At 39.4% G+C, this 13,876-nt stretch overlaps 1 protein-coding gene and 1 long non-coding RNA gene across 14 annotated transcripts in view; one reads left to right on the forward strand and one right to left on the reverse strand.

The window, feature by feature from the left end:
* The window catches only part of ESRRG (estrogen related receptor gamma), a 464,785-nt gene that overhangs the window by 29,346 nt on the left and 421,563 nt on the right, over positions 1 to 13,876 (forward strand). For all 3 annotated transcript variants that reach the window (XM_065679881.1, XM_065679878.1, XM_065679888.1), the window contains exons 2-3: positions 5,388 to 5,552; positions 10,933 to 10,987. The gene's annotated coding sequence lies outside the window, so the exon portion shown is untranslated. The remainder of the gene's footprint in view (positions 1 to 5,387; positions 5,553 to 10,932; positions 10,988 to 13,876) is intronic.
* LOC136014827 (uncharacterized) overlaps positions 1 to 13,876 on the reverse strand; it is a 46,537-nt gene that overhangs the window by 19,943 nt on the left and 12,718 nt on the right. For 6 of the 11 annotated variants that reach the window (XR_010612884.1, XR_010612886.1, XR_010612887.1 and 3 more), the window contains 4 exons: positions 9,356 to 9,435; positions 8,254 to 8,325; positions 5,515 to 5,777; positions 2,686 to 2,828 (listed from right to left, as the gene is read on the reverse strand). The exons of 1 other annotated variant lie outside the window; for it this stretch is intronic. This is a non-coding gene — a long non-coding RNA (uncharacterized LOC136014827). Of the gene's footprint in view, positions 1 to 2,685; positions 2,829 to 5,514; positions 5,778 to 8,253; positions 8,326 to 9,355; positions 9,436 to 10,464; positions 10,552 to 13,876 lie in introns of all 11 variants that reach the window. 4 more of the 11 variants (XR_010612888.1, XR_010612880.1, XR_010612879.1 and 1 more) reach the window with 3 other exon arrangements.

Genomic DNA, 13,876 nt, shown 5'->3' on the forward strand with positions numbered 1-13,876 from the left:
AAAACTGGGAAAGAATCCAGCTTTATCTTCCCCTCTTAATTCAACTCTTTATAAAACTCTTTCTCTGATATTGTTACATCTGCTTTGATTGGTTCCCTCCGCTGTTGCCTTGCACAACATGCCTCAGCACACCCAGCTTTGAGCTTCGTAAGCTGCAACTAGGGCTGATACTCCTGGGGTTATCCACCACTTTTTTTCCCTCTCCCACTTCCCGTCACAGGCTGTGTATATAAGTGGAGCCTGTGTATATAAGTGGAGCCTGTGAAACAACTTCTGACCACTGGAACAAGCAGGTCAGCACAGAAAGAATTAAAAGACTGTTTTAAAATATGGTCTGTGTGTTCAAAGTTTCATAATTTCAAAGCATTCTCTGCCTTTTTTTTTTCCTCCTGAGATATTCATGTTGCATGTAGAATGTGAGGATGTGAAATATTCATTTCAAATGGGTGCTGATTAAAACATAATGGGAAAGTCATCTATTTCTGAAAGCTCTATTTTGGACAAGATTTATTCAAGAAAAATTAAAATAAGATTCTAAAACTTGCTCTGAAGATTAATTTTTTTTTAAGAAGGGAATTTTGAAAATGCCTGAATGATGACTTAGTTACTGAACGATTTTAAGTGCCAAGTGATGTCTTTTAATTCCATTTAATTTTTTCAGCTAAATTATTTAGGCACTTTTCAAGACGCTTAACTCCCCATTGTTAATGCATAAGCCAGAAGAAAAAGAAGCTGGGCTGTTCCTAAACAGCCCATTCCCATGGAGACAGAGGCTCAGATTACAAGTGGAAGGAGATTCCCTCCTTCCCTTTATCCGAATCCTCCTTTTTACCCCAGCAGACAGACTTTGGCTGCCAATTGGCTTAAGGTTCTACCTAGCTCCAACAGGGTTATTTCTTCATCTGTTATCTTTGTTTCTTATTGACCTTGTGCTTAAGTCTTTCTCATTGCTCTTTTCATGGATTAAGATGAGGAAAAGACACAGCCTGCTCTTGTGTTGCTGGTGGTGCTACAGCTGCTGCTGGCTACGGTGAGGTTTATCTCTATTTAATCTTTGGAGCTGTTCTATTATATAAATATATACATATATGTGTGTGCATAAATGTTTCTTGGAACAGACTGTTGAAAATGCATCTCCTACAGCTGAAGTATTTGTCAGAATATTTGTTAAAATGAAGAGCTGTGTATACACAAGAGATTAGGTGGGCTAATAGTTAGGTGCTTATGGCTTCCAACCAGCTTTGCCAAGGGACCTCAGCTGGGTCTTGCATGTTCCAGAAAATATTACATATGTGGAATGTGAACAGCTCTGAAATAGCAAAACTACAGCTGAAGGAGCTGAAGGGGGAAAGGGAATGTTGGTTCCCTCATCAGCCATTTGGGAATTTAAAAATTCGTTCAGTTAAAATACTATCCATAACATTTATAGGTCACCATGAATTCTTATAGTGGTAGCATCTCACTTTCCAGTTCAAAACAAACTGCATTTTGCTGGAGAATTTCCACAGTAGAGCTACTTAGTGTAGATGTGCAAAACGCATCAAGCTTCTCTCCATAGCAATTTGTTGCATGTTGTCAATCAACTAGATGCATGACTAGTGACCAATATATAGGACATCTGGGTTTTTCTGTTGAATTGTTTGTTAAAAAATATCTAGGTTCCTGTTGTTTCATCTTGTCCTGATTTTAGACAAATAACAGATGGGGTTTGATTATTTAGTGCACTTTTATGTTGAAGGGAAACATTTGTGTGACCGTGTCTTCTCCAGGATAATGGTCTTTTGAAAGACCTTCTTGAAAGACAGAAGACAAAAGGGGGAAGGAGGAAGATTCTGGTAAAAGGTCCTCTCTGTATTTCAGTAACTGGTTTCCAGATCCCCTTTTTCAAAGAACATCAGCTGACTTCTCTCTTTTATCAGCTATTACTCCTTTTTCAGGGCTTTCACATGCATATATTGTTTTGTGGGGTTCTAGAAGCAAAGTTTATTCTCTTAGAATATTTAATGTCTTCTCCAAAACTTCTGTTCCATTCAATGTATTGTCATCTGTCCTAGTAAAGTTACATGTTTATCTTTCTCACCCTCCTCATCATCCTTGAATGTGTACATGATGGTGATACTACCAAAGCACAGTTTTTCTTTGATGCAAAGCACTGCACAATTCCGCATCTGCTGCCTGGTGTGTGAGGGCTTAATTATCATTAAAGAGATCTGATTTATTTTCCAGAAATCAGTTTTCATAATAGTCTGACAGCCAAAAATTTGTTTCCTCACACCCTGAAAGCTCTTGAGCCTAACACTTGCTTATTTCCATGAAGGATCCCTGATTTACACCCCAAGAGGCAAGAGGAATCAGAATACCAGTGTGTAATGTCTTTAACATTGGAAAGATACCAGGCATCTAGTTTCATCAATCCCAATTCTGCCAGGCAACTACCTTAGAAGGAACTTAAAAAATACACAATTCTTGGAATCAAAGTCACCTTAGATCAGATGAATCAGGAAGGACATAAATTTTAAGTTAATGTTTTGCAAAGAAGCTTGTTTATTCACTTAGTATCAGAGGCTTCTACTTACTCTGGAAATAAGTTTTTCAATGTTTCAGTCAGTTCGTACATTACTACTTCTATTAGTACAAAAATCTGCCATATGTTTTTACAGTAAGCATGTTAATCTGAACACTGACCTTCACAGCATTGTCACTGGCTATGCTCAAAGCTGACTTTGTGGGAAGTTTTTTCATTGGTGTTGTCAAAAACCTTCAATAATTAAAGTTACTATCACATATGTACATTTTTTCCACTTTTCTTGTAATAAAAGAAGTCTCCTCTAGAGCAAACAAAAAGAGAAAAAATTAATTGATCTGACACTTGAGCTGAGAAGACATACTTTAAGGAATACCACTTAAAGGAAAAGGAAGTTTGGAGTCTCAAATAATTAAAATGAGAATTTGTCCAAGCAAATGAAGGTATTAGCTTTCTATATACTACTCCGTGTAGACTTGTGATGTCTTCCCATATGCCTTAGATTGCTGGACCTTATTTCTAAAGCAGCAGGATTAAGCTCAGAGTACATTTTTCAATGACAAAGGCAACAAAAATGCAATTAAAATATGCTAGTTTATTCAGGATATGTGTGGTGTAAAGAACTTTATTTCCACTTCAGCCTGCACATGTTTGTTTGTTTCATGCTGTAAATCTTTTCTAGATTTAGATGCTATACAGGGAATTTCTCATCTACATCTTCAAAGTTAGGTTACCAATTACCAATGCCTCAATCCTGATACAGCTGTTCTATGAAAGCAACCACTACATTGCCTAAGGAAATTATATAAACGTGGGAGAATATATTCCAATAAATTAGTAAACACTTAAGAAAATGCTGGAGGGGGAGACAACACACAAAACCAAAAGCACCCTCTGCTTTGGTAATGAATTAATAATTAATGAAAGGATTAAACCATTGTTCTTCAAGCTTTTGAGTATTCTCTTTTAGCCTAACTGGTAGCACTTCTCATTCAGAAAATGAAGACCTTAAATTACAGAGGTTGAGATTATGTGCTATCTATCTGCGTACCAGTCATGTTGTTCTATCAATTATTCTTACGTAGAAGATACTTACATTCTTATTTGTTTTAGTGGTTTGAAGTCCTTAGTGTTCAGCTGGCAGCAGAGAATATTTCAAGGCCCCCAAAACTTTTTATAAAGGCAGAATAAGTCAACAATATTTCACTACTTTTTTTTTTTTTTTTAGCTAAGATTGCAATTTTTTGAGTATTATAAAATCCTTTGGCTTTTTTGCCAATAAGAAACTACAGGATAAAGTCTTTAGCAGAGTATCTATCATAACCTGTCTTTATCTTTGCCCACAAGTTCCTTTGCAAGCAATGAAGAAGCCATAACAATATACTCTAACAATAGTGAATATCATCTGTGACTATATAAATAAATAAGACAGGCTAGGCATATGAAACAAGATCACTCCATCAGTTTGTGGTGTTCCCATAAAAGGAATGGAGAAGGCAAACATTTATAGGAAGGGAAGTTTCACCCATCAGAATAAATATGTCTGGTGGAGAAAAATAAGTGTGAGGAGATGTGCACACCTGATATTGAAGAAAAGCCCATCCAGGATTAATACATTGGAGAAACTGTTCAAGAGCTGCTCATCCATGTTAAAAAATACTACCCCTGTAATCCTGCCAAGGACAGTGAGACCTATTGTAGTTGACTGAATAAATACTGGTCGTTCGAGTTTAAGTGTCATAAGGGCAGCGGTAAGTTATGCACCTAATTTCTCTAGCACATCCAAAACATTTCTTTTCAAAAAGGGAGCCAGGTTCTTGGGCAACATAACTTGGTATGGCTAACTAAAGCAAATGGCTCCATTCCAGGCTTTTTGAGCTGCGTATCTTGCTCACCGTGCATCACGTTGCCTATTCACATGAGTCGTTCACTTTTAATTTTGCCTGAGATTCTGGCTTGTTTCTGTCTGCCAATTTTCACAATTATGGAAGAGATTTGTTTCATTTTGAGTAAGACTAGATTAAAAAAGTACTAGTCGAAACTTACATGAAAAGCTGCAATGCGTAAGAGGGTCACCAAGGGCAGGACAGAGCCCTTAGTCTGGACAGGATTTATTGTGATTAGGCAAGCTTTATGCCAGTCACCATCATTATCAGGAATTTTGCGGGTCAGGAACCAAAAGGAGATTGACCATATGGATGTGGACCTAATGGATTTGTATTTTAATAAACAGGGCAGGCTGACGTAAAAACGAACTTTGTTGTTGTTGTTGTAAAAAAAGTACAAAGAAACCTCATAATAAAGTATCTCGTGTTGGCTCATAATGCTCAACAAAACAAGAGGAGTCATAAAAAATTCATGTCGGGGCGCAGAGGTGGAAGGGAAATTCTGGCTGAAAAGGCATCAAACCAAGAGCAAGCATGTCAGGTCTATGTCAGTACATCCACAAGAGTTGTGTGAGAGAGCTAAGCCCAGTAGTGATGGGTCCCAGCTGCAACACCTGCCTGTCTAGGACTGTGGAAAGCATGTGCGTGACATTGCTTTTGCAAACTGTCTACTAATCTGATCCTGGTTAGTCCTGGTCGCCATCAAATTAAGAAAGCAGCACTAGAGTGTTTCTGCTGCTCATCTATGCACTCTGGGTACCAGCACCTAACCCTGTGTAATGAATCATCTGCATTATAACAGCAATGGCAGTTTAAAAGAACCCTGTTCACAACTGCTTCCCTCATTGCCAAAAAGTACTTCTGCCTCACTTAAGCCTATCCAACTATTTTTTGTAGTCACACTGTAAACCATGTAAAGAAAGATATATACTTTTAAACCCAAAATCTTTTACCTTGATTATTTGTTGTTTCCACAGAGCAGAGAGTTGAATTGGTTCAGACAAGAAGGCATATGAAAAGGGAGTAAGTGATGCAAGAGGAGTGAAAAATCTCTTTATCGCCAAAGAAAGCAGAGTCTGGATCCACAATTAACCCAGCAAGTACCTGCCTCCTGCAGATATCCAGGACCAGGACAAGCAAGGGTAGGTCTGTCACAGATGTGAAAGAGACGCAAGGAGCTAATAAAGCCAAGAGCAATAGTTTCTTTCTGCTTCAGTCTCTGAAGATGAGAGGTGAAGGTTCAGCACTTCGCCTTGTGCCTTTTCATTTTCCCCTCTTTTGTTTATGTCCCTTCCCTTTTCTTTAAGGCTGATGACTCCAGCAGAAAGAAAGGGGTGCTTCTATTCTCATAATCACCAATTGCTTTGCTGTAATAGAAAAGCATTAATACACAAAAGATCAATTCCATACAGAAACTGGGGAGACACAGTTTACTCCCCATAGTTTTCCAATCAAATAAATGTGAGAGCATCCACTTATCTAGTCAGCCAAACACATGAAGTTTCCAGACCCTATATAACTGTTAGTGATGACAAAAAGGTTTCACATTATCTACCTCATCCACATTTCCTCAAAGATCAATATAGCTGAGCACATCTTCTGCATACTTCTGTAGGAGACAAATATAAAACTTAGTTGCTTCAAATGTATTTAGAAACCAGTTTTTAAATGGAAAAGAAGGTGAGAAAATCTTAAAAAATATCAATACAGTGTTAGAATTGCATTATTTGAAACAAGGATGAATGGGATAGCGCAAAGTCAAAAGGATTTACTCAGCAACTTTCCAGAGGTGATAAATGATCTTTGTTAAAACATGGTTGGCAATATGCATTTTATTAACATGTAAAGTTTCAATTTGGTAATTTGAAAATGTCAGCGCTGAAATTCCTCAAATGGCTTTGCAGTGAGGGGAGGGAATATTAACGCCTCATACAAGCTTCACATTGCTAACTTCAGGCAAGTTCAAGCCTCTTGAAGAGCCATAGCTACTTAGCAGAATTGGGATTTCAATGGGTTGCAGTAAGATTTCTGCTGATACCCTGCAAGGTGGATTGGTAGAGGTTTAGGACTGGAACTTCCACAGTCTTTGTTTAAAAGCTCTTTTGAGCTCAGACAAAATATCTGGTGGCAGAGGAACAGACCCCAAAACAAATAGATTTGGAGGCTTCAGGTGCCACTCACCTCTCTGGAAATGCATCTCTTGTTTCCTGGGTCTTAGCTACAGGGGTAGTAACCCATCCCTACCATACTGTGGGTTCTGTGAGCTAGCTGATACCTGTGATTTACTGCTTTTAGTTCCTGTGTAGTCCTGCACTTCCACGTCTGTTCCACAGTGCTAGTTTCTCTTTTTTTCTTCCTCATATTTAATGATTCTTGGGCTTATGTTCGTTCACTGCTTTAAAGCTCAACCTTGATTTGCATTATGAAGCATCTTCTTAGTCTTGCAGTGTTCACCCCTACTGAAGAGTTTAAAAGGTGTGCTACACAGGAAGTATCTCTAGATTATTTCTGTCTTTACAAGCTAGGTTAACTACTATATCCTTCATGACACACAGCTCAGTTCCGGTGTGGCCAAGTAGAGAGCTTGGGGTATACTAAAGTATGTAGGACAGCAAGAAGACTTGGCCCACAGAGAGACACCAAAACTATGCCATGACATGTTTTGGTTTTCTCGTGAGTAAGCACGTAAAGCTGCTCCATTGAAAAATCCATGGTCATTCCTCCCAGCTTACCAAAATAGTGTGGGAGTGCTTTATGACCTCTGAAATAGACGAATTACTTGAAATAACATGTGCAGCAACATGGATCTTTAAGAATTTAATGTGTCATTCTTCAAGCTACAAAATGTGTGGCCTCTATATTTATGGATGCCCCACTTTTATGATAATGGAGTGATGAGTTAGAAAAGTAAAATATTGTCTACTAACAGAAGAAAATAATTCTTTAGCTATAGTGCCTTTATCTTCATGGCATGGCATGAAAATAACCAATAATATGATTCCTTTATCTTAGAAAGTGAGTTTCAGTAAAGCCAAAAGAGGTGTTGGACCCATTTCTGTTCCTCTCTGGTTTATTTTGGTTTTTACAGGTGAAATGTGTCTTACTCCAGGGATAATCGCATTCTGGACTGTAAACAATAGTGGAGAAACTCACTCATCTTATTTGTACAACATCCAGCACTACTGTAGTAAAAACAGTTAGTAATGGTAGCATGCATTCTCAGGAACACTCATGCAGTCCAGAACTTCTCAACAGTGAAATATTAAATCTGAAACTTTTTAATCAGCTTTGACTCATCAAAGCAGAAACCCTTCATGACAAATGAATATAGATTACACTTGAATATAAAGAAAATGTTTGAAAAGTTTCAGAACTGAAAGCTACCATGGCTTTGCCATTGCTTTTCATTTTAGTTTGTGAATTCACAGTTACAGAGAACTGAAAAAGAAAGAAAAACTTGGAAAAGAATTTAGAATTATCTAAATGAAACTCTATCACCTGACCAACATGATTTAAGGGATTGGGGGTGTCCTCAGTTCAAGAAATCACTCTTAGTTTTTAATTTATTCTTCATAGGTCTTTTTAAACTGTATATGTGCAGCATGAAGAACTGTAGTAAAACAAGGCCTCAGCTGAAGTGAGCATAGGATATGTTGATTTTTAAGAAGAAATCTTTAGATTCTTTTTTTTTTTTCTTCTAGGAAAATGGACCATTAAGCTTAGTTAAAAGGGAGAGAGGCAAACCAAGTCCTGGGTTGTCTTTAATGCGGCTTTCTGAAGATGGCTTTATAAAACTGAAAAGCAAAAAGCCATTTTAAAGTGATTTGCAAGAAGAGTATATACCTCTATAGAGAAACCTTCATTTGGGTCATTTGGATTTCTCTCTTTTCCCTGGAAGCAGCTAGTCAAAACTGTCTGTATGCAACAGAAAGATAAAAATTTCAATTAGGTTGAGTGCTGTCATAAGCAGACTACATGAGAAGGTTTGAGATAATATGCATTACATATTGATGTCTATCAGCCCTGAGAACACAGCCATGTTTTATTCCATGCCCCTTTTGTAGGTTTGGCAGCAGTGGCACCCAATAAAGGCCTAATCATATTAATTTATGCCCTTATCAATTATGCATTCAGATTCCCCTGATAGCTTGTCAGTTTTTATTCACTATTTTCTGAAAAATACGCCTATTACAGTTACTGAGCAAATAGGAGGACTGTCAGAAACTGAGATTTAAAGAATATTACTTAAAAGGGGTGGGTTTCTTTAATTTATAAATCTTGTATTATATGTCATGCATTTGTTAGTTTTAAAAGAGGTGACTGCAGGGACAGATGTCACATTAAGGACTTTCTGAAAACAAGGGGAGAAGTCTCCTTAAGAAAGCTCAGTGTTTTATTCAACTTTTCTTGAAAGCAAAGTGTCCTGTGGTCTGTAGATGTAGTAAAAATGTATCAGCTTTTTTAGTTTCATGTGAATTTGAGTTTGTGTCTCTCAAATGATGTGTGCCAATGAAGAACTTAAAAGTCTTTTCAGCTTGTAAACTGATTTCTGTATGGAAAACAGTATTGTAGCCAGCAATGTGTTAGTGTCCCTGTGCTCTACATTCAGTGTCCATCTTTGGGGTCACCATAAGTGGCAACAAGACAGATAAACGGATGTAGTGTCTGAAGTACCTAAGTTGCCCAGTGCAGCAATATCTACAACGGAGCTGTTGGGTAGTCTGTGTTAGCAACTTAAAAATTACTTTGATGTTTCCGTGGCAAGTCCAGCCTAGCTTATTCATGCATACTATACAGTTTGAATGAGCCTGTAAGAGTGCTTTGTTTAGGGGTAGACATGCTCTTTGGAGGCAAAACTCCCAGATTTCCCCACCTACCACCCTTTGGTTTGCATTCCTGGCCAGCCTCAGAGATGACAGTCAGAACTCATTCCTGTGGGACTAACCTGGGCAATACAAACTGCAGGGCAGGGCAGTGTTTTCCAACCAGGAATGGACATTCAGATGAGATGATGGTAGAGCTGGCCTAGAGACAGAGAAGCCTATTAGTCCTTTCCTGTCAAACCAGTAAAAAGGACTGAGGTTTATCCCCAGAAGGAGGTCCTGTCTGGATCATAGCCCACTCAAAGCCAGACCACTTGACTTGTTTTCTCAGGTTTAATATAATGCCAAAAGAAATATATGTAATGAAACAAAACAAACAAAAAACCACCAAAACCCAAACAGATCTATGTTCTAATTGTTCCCATCCGCATCTCTTGATACTTGAAACCTGACAGCTCTTCTCCCACCAGCTCCCTGCCACTAACCACCACTCAAGAAAGTCCCTCTTTTCCATCTGCTGCCTGCATCTCCCTCACTCTAAGAACATGTCTTCCTCCTCATTCACTTTCAGCCTCTCTCTCCTACTTCTAGAGCCGTTAACTTGATTTCACATCCTATTATAACACTATGCTGCCAGGCTTTCCCTCACCCTTCTTTTAAAAGTGTGTTTTTTCACTAAGGATTAAAAGCATGTTTTTTCACTAAGGATCTAAGTGTGGAAAAATACCTTAGAAAAGGCCAAAAAAAAAAAAAAAAAGGAAAAGAAGGAACAAAACCTCAGAAGTGCTAATGCTGGCAGGCCCAGAGTCTTCAGCAAAGGTCTGGAGCCTCTCACTTCTGTCCTCGCTGCAAATGAGCTCAACGTAGCTGTCGTGGTTTAAAATGATCCACACAGATTGCTCACTCACTCCCCCCACCCTTTTCTCCTTCTTTCTTTCCTCCCCCTGCCCCTCCCCGCCCTGCTCCCGGAGGGATGGGGAGGAGAATCGAGAGAATGTAACTCCCACGGGTTGAGATAAGAACAGCCCAGTAACTAAGGTATAACACAAATCACTGCTGCTACCACCAATGATAATAACGATAAGAGAAAATAACAAGAGAAGAGAATATGATACCACTGCCGAATAAGTTCAACCCCCACCCCCCCCACCCCCACCCCGAGAAGAGCCCGTGCCCTTCTGGGTAACTCCCAGTTACTTCCCTGGGCATGACGTGCTGTGGTATGGAATACCTCTTTGGCTAGCTTGGGTCAGGTGTCCTGTCTCTGCTTCCTCCCGGCCTCCCCTCGTCCCCGGCCGAGCATGAGACTCACAAAGTCCTTGGCCAGAATAAACATTTCTTAGCAACAATTAAAAAACAATCGGTGTTATCAGCTCTGTTCCCAGGCTGGAAGTCAAAACATAGAGCTTGCACCAGCTACTAAGAAGGAGAAAAACGGCTACTGGTGAACCCAGGACAGTAGCCAATGTACAATGGGCTCCCTACCCAGCCCCTGTCTTCAGAGGGTTTTCCCAGGACTACTTCTCCCCTGCTGGAAAGTTCAGCAGGATAAGCATCATCCTTTTAGTGTGATCCAGTTCCAGGGAGCCCCCAGAGCACATCATACTGTTCTGCAGAAAACTATCTCCCAATCCTGACAAGAAAGGAAGGTCTGAATGAAGGGAACTTTATTTGACATTTATGTTTTTACATTATACAGGAAATACAAACCCTCAGGTCTCGCCTTGGCAAAGTCCTCTCTATCTTCAATACAGGTGGGTAACTGAGGCTTAACGATTTTGTTTTCTTCACCTACCCCTGAGCACATGTTGCTTTTCAGCTCTGCCCATCCACTTCAATAATCAATGAAGGCTGAACTCTTGCCTATTAAGCAAATTTGTTCTTCCTCCTTTACAAATTCACCCACCCTTGCGAAGTACTCCAGCTTCACAATGGGTTGTACCTTCCCTTTCCTCTGGCTCTTTGAAGATGCTGCTCTTCATTCAGTGAATTTGCCCAGATCCAAGAACATGTACAATATTCCCTAAATCATTCCAGTGTTTATATTAGCCTGATGGTGTTAATGAGGTTTTGCTATGTTACAGCATTTAAAATCTTTATAGTATCTTAAACATATTGTATCTTAAAATATCCCCTTTGGGTATGTAAGTATTATCCAAATCATATAAATGGAGAAGTAAAAACAAATGTTCAGGTATTTGCCTAAAGCCGTGCAATAAGTCAGTGTCAGAGCTAAGAGTCAAACCCACCTATTTGTGGTGAGTCAGCCCATGCTTGCATGATTTGGTGTGTTCCTACTATGGAAATCAGGCTATTCATTGCACATAGTACTCATTTCAATAATTTCATAAACTGGCTCTAAGAGCTGCCTTCCCTTTAATAATAACTTTACCAGAAATGCTTTTGCTTGCCTAGCTCCATCTTTTTCGTATACAGGGAGGGAGGACCTTGTAACAATCTTCCAATACCTAAAGGGGCCTACGGGAAATCTGGAGAGGGACTTTGTACAAGGGCATGTAGTGACAGGACAAGGAGGAATGGTTTGAATTGAAAGAGGGAAGACCGAGATTAGATATTGGGAAGAAATTCTTCCCTGTGAGGGTGCTGAGGCGCTGGCACAGGGTGCCCAGAGAAGCTGTGGCTGCCCCATCCCTGGCAGTGCTCAAGGCCAGGTTGGACGGGGCTTGAAGCAACCTGGTCTAACGGAAGGTGTCCCTGCCCATGGCAGGAGGTTGGAACTAGGTGATATTTAAGGTCCCTTCCAACCCAAACCATTCTATGATCTACATAGGGAGTAGCATATGGAATGTAAAGCTTGCATAGTTGCTGGTTTTTACTGTGTTTTGTTTGGGGGTTTCCTTAAAAAGGGCAGAAATTAAGTGGAAGAAGAGATGACTGTCTTGCTAAAGTGCTGGGAAGATTTCATGTGCCTGCCCTTGAGATTAAGAAGACTCTGGACAACCATTTACCTTATGGGGCTGAGGAGTTCACACTCCATAATTTTTTTTTCTCTACTTTTTAAGGACTCAGTAAGACTTTTAGGGAAGGAAGTGTGCATGTGAAAGACAGAAGAACATACAGGTAGCAAATATGTTTGAGAACAATTATGCTGGGAGTAGGTAATCCAGAAAGTGATGAAATAGTGAAGTGACAAGACCTGGCCTGAACATCTAAAACTCTGAAGATGTTTGGCAGGGAAAATTAGAACAATTAAAGAGTGCCTCTGGGAAGCTTTACCTTGCATGACCAGAACTTAAACACAACATCTTGGTGTACTTGGTGCTTTTACAGGGGTAATATTCATATGAATATGAATGTGTTTGCCAGTATCTAAGTCATCTGCAGGATTTTAGTCTGCGTTTGGTTTGCGTGCATTTCTGTATCACCTTTTGTTTTCTGAGATCTTGCAGTGGTGTGCAGTTCAGCCTGACCCTCTGCTATTGCCTCAGCTCCCCTTTTGCAGTATTTTGAGGTTATTTTAGTGGAGTGAAGGATCCTCTCTTCTACACTTGCTTTCTCAAACTTTGTCATTTAAAACTGAACTGCCTGAGGGCTATTGGTTGATATTTAATAATGTCCTGGCAGCTTTCTCTTCATCATTACAGTAGATTTTTATACTTCAGTATATGAGGTTCTTAAGCATTTCCCTTGACCAGCAGCCTAATGATTATAGAATAGCACTCCCAAAACCAAAAAATTGGTACATCTTTTAAATTCCAGAGTCAAAGGCACAGAAAACACTACTGGATTTTGATGAGATATATTTTCTCCCTTCCTAAAAAAAATTTTAAATCCAACCAGTAGCATAAAAGGACCCAGAAAAAGTAGAAATTTACTCAGCTAATGAACGAATTAATCTGTTTGGAAAACAAAGCTGATAATTATGTACTTAGGAGACAAAGATAAAATGCAGTTCTTGGATGGGGAAAAAAGAAACACTGAGACATCTTCAGATAGCTTCTCTTCACTGAGCAGTAATGCATAGCAGGGAAAGGAGCTTATTTGAGAGGCATCTGAAGAAATGCATGGTGAGAAAGCAAAGCAATAGTGCCTCTGCATGTGATTTTACAGAGTTGAGACAGTATTATTCTTTTTTTACACATCTCATCACCTAAACAGTTCAGGCACTAGGCACTGGTAAAATCAGAGATACTGATGTGTGATACTGCAGTGATTGATCATTTTGGCTTATTTTAAGCTCACACCTTAAGAAGAAAAGCATCTGAGGAGGGGTTTAGAGACTGCAAACTTCATGTTGGAAACACATTTTGTCTTTGTTTCTGGCTGTTGTGCACCTCCACACATCATAGAATCACAGAATAGCTTGGGTTGGAAGGGACCTTCAAAGCTCATCTAGTCCAACCCCTCTGCAGTAAGCAGGGGCATCTTCAACTAGACCAGGTTGCTCGAAACATGCTGGGAGTCAGCTGGTTTTCCACACCACTTTTGGTTTTAGCTGATCATATGAGTGCCTGACAGGCAGAACCATCAACATATTTACAATTGATTGCTTTCCTATTGCAAAAATGGTGCTTTTTAAAAATGGAGATGCAGATGAAAAGATCTATTTCTAGTCCACTTTCCATCCCTTTTAAAAATAAAAGCAATAATTAGGGGGGAAGCAGGAACGGGAGTTCCTCTGC

This window comes from Lathamus discolor, chromosome 5 (genome assembly GCF_037157495.1).
Source record: "Lathamus discolor isolate bLatDis1 chromosome 5, bLatDis1.hap1, whole genome shotgun sequence".
Lineage (NCBI taxonomy): Eukaryota > Metazoa > Chordata > Aves > Psittaciformes > Psittacidae > Lathamus > Lathamus discolor.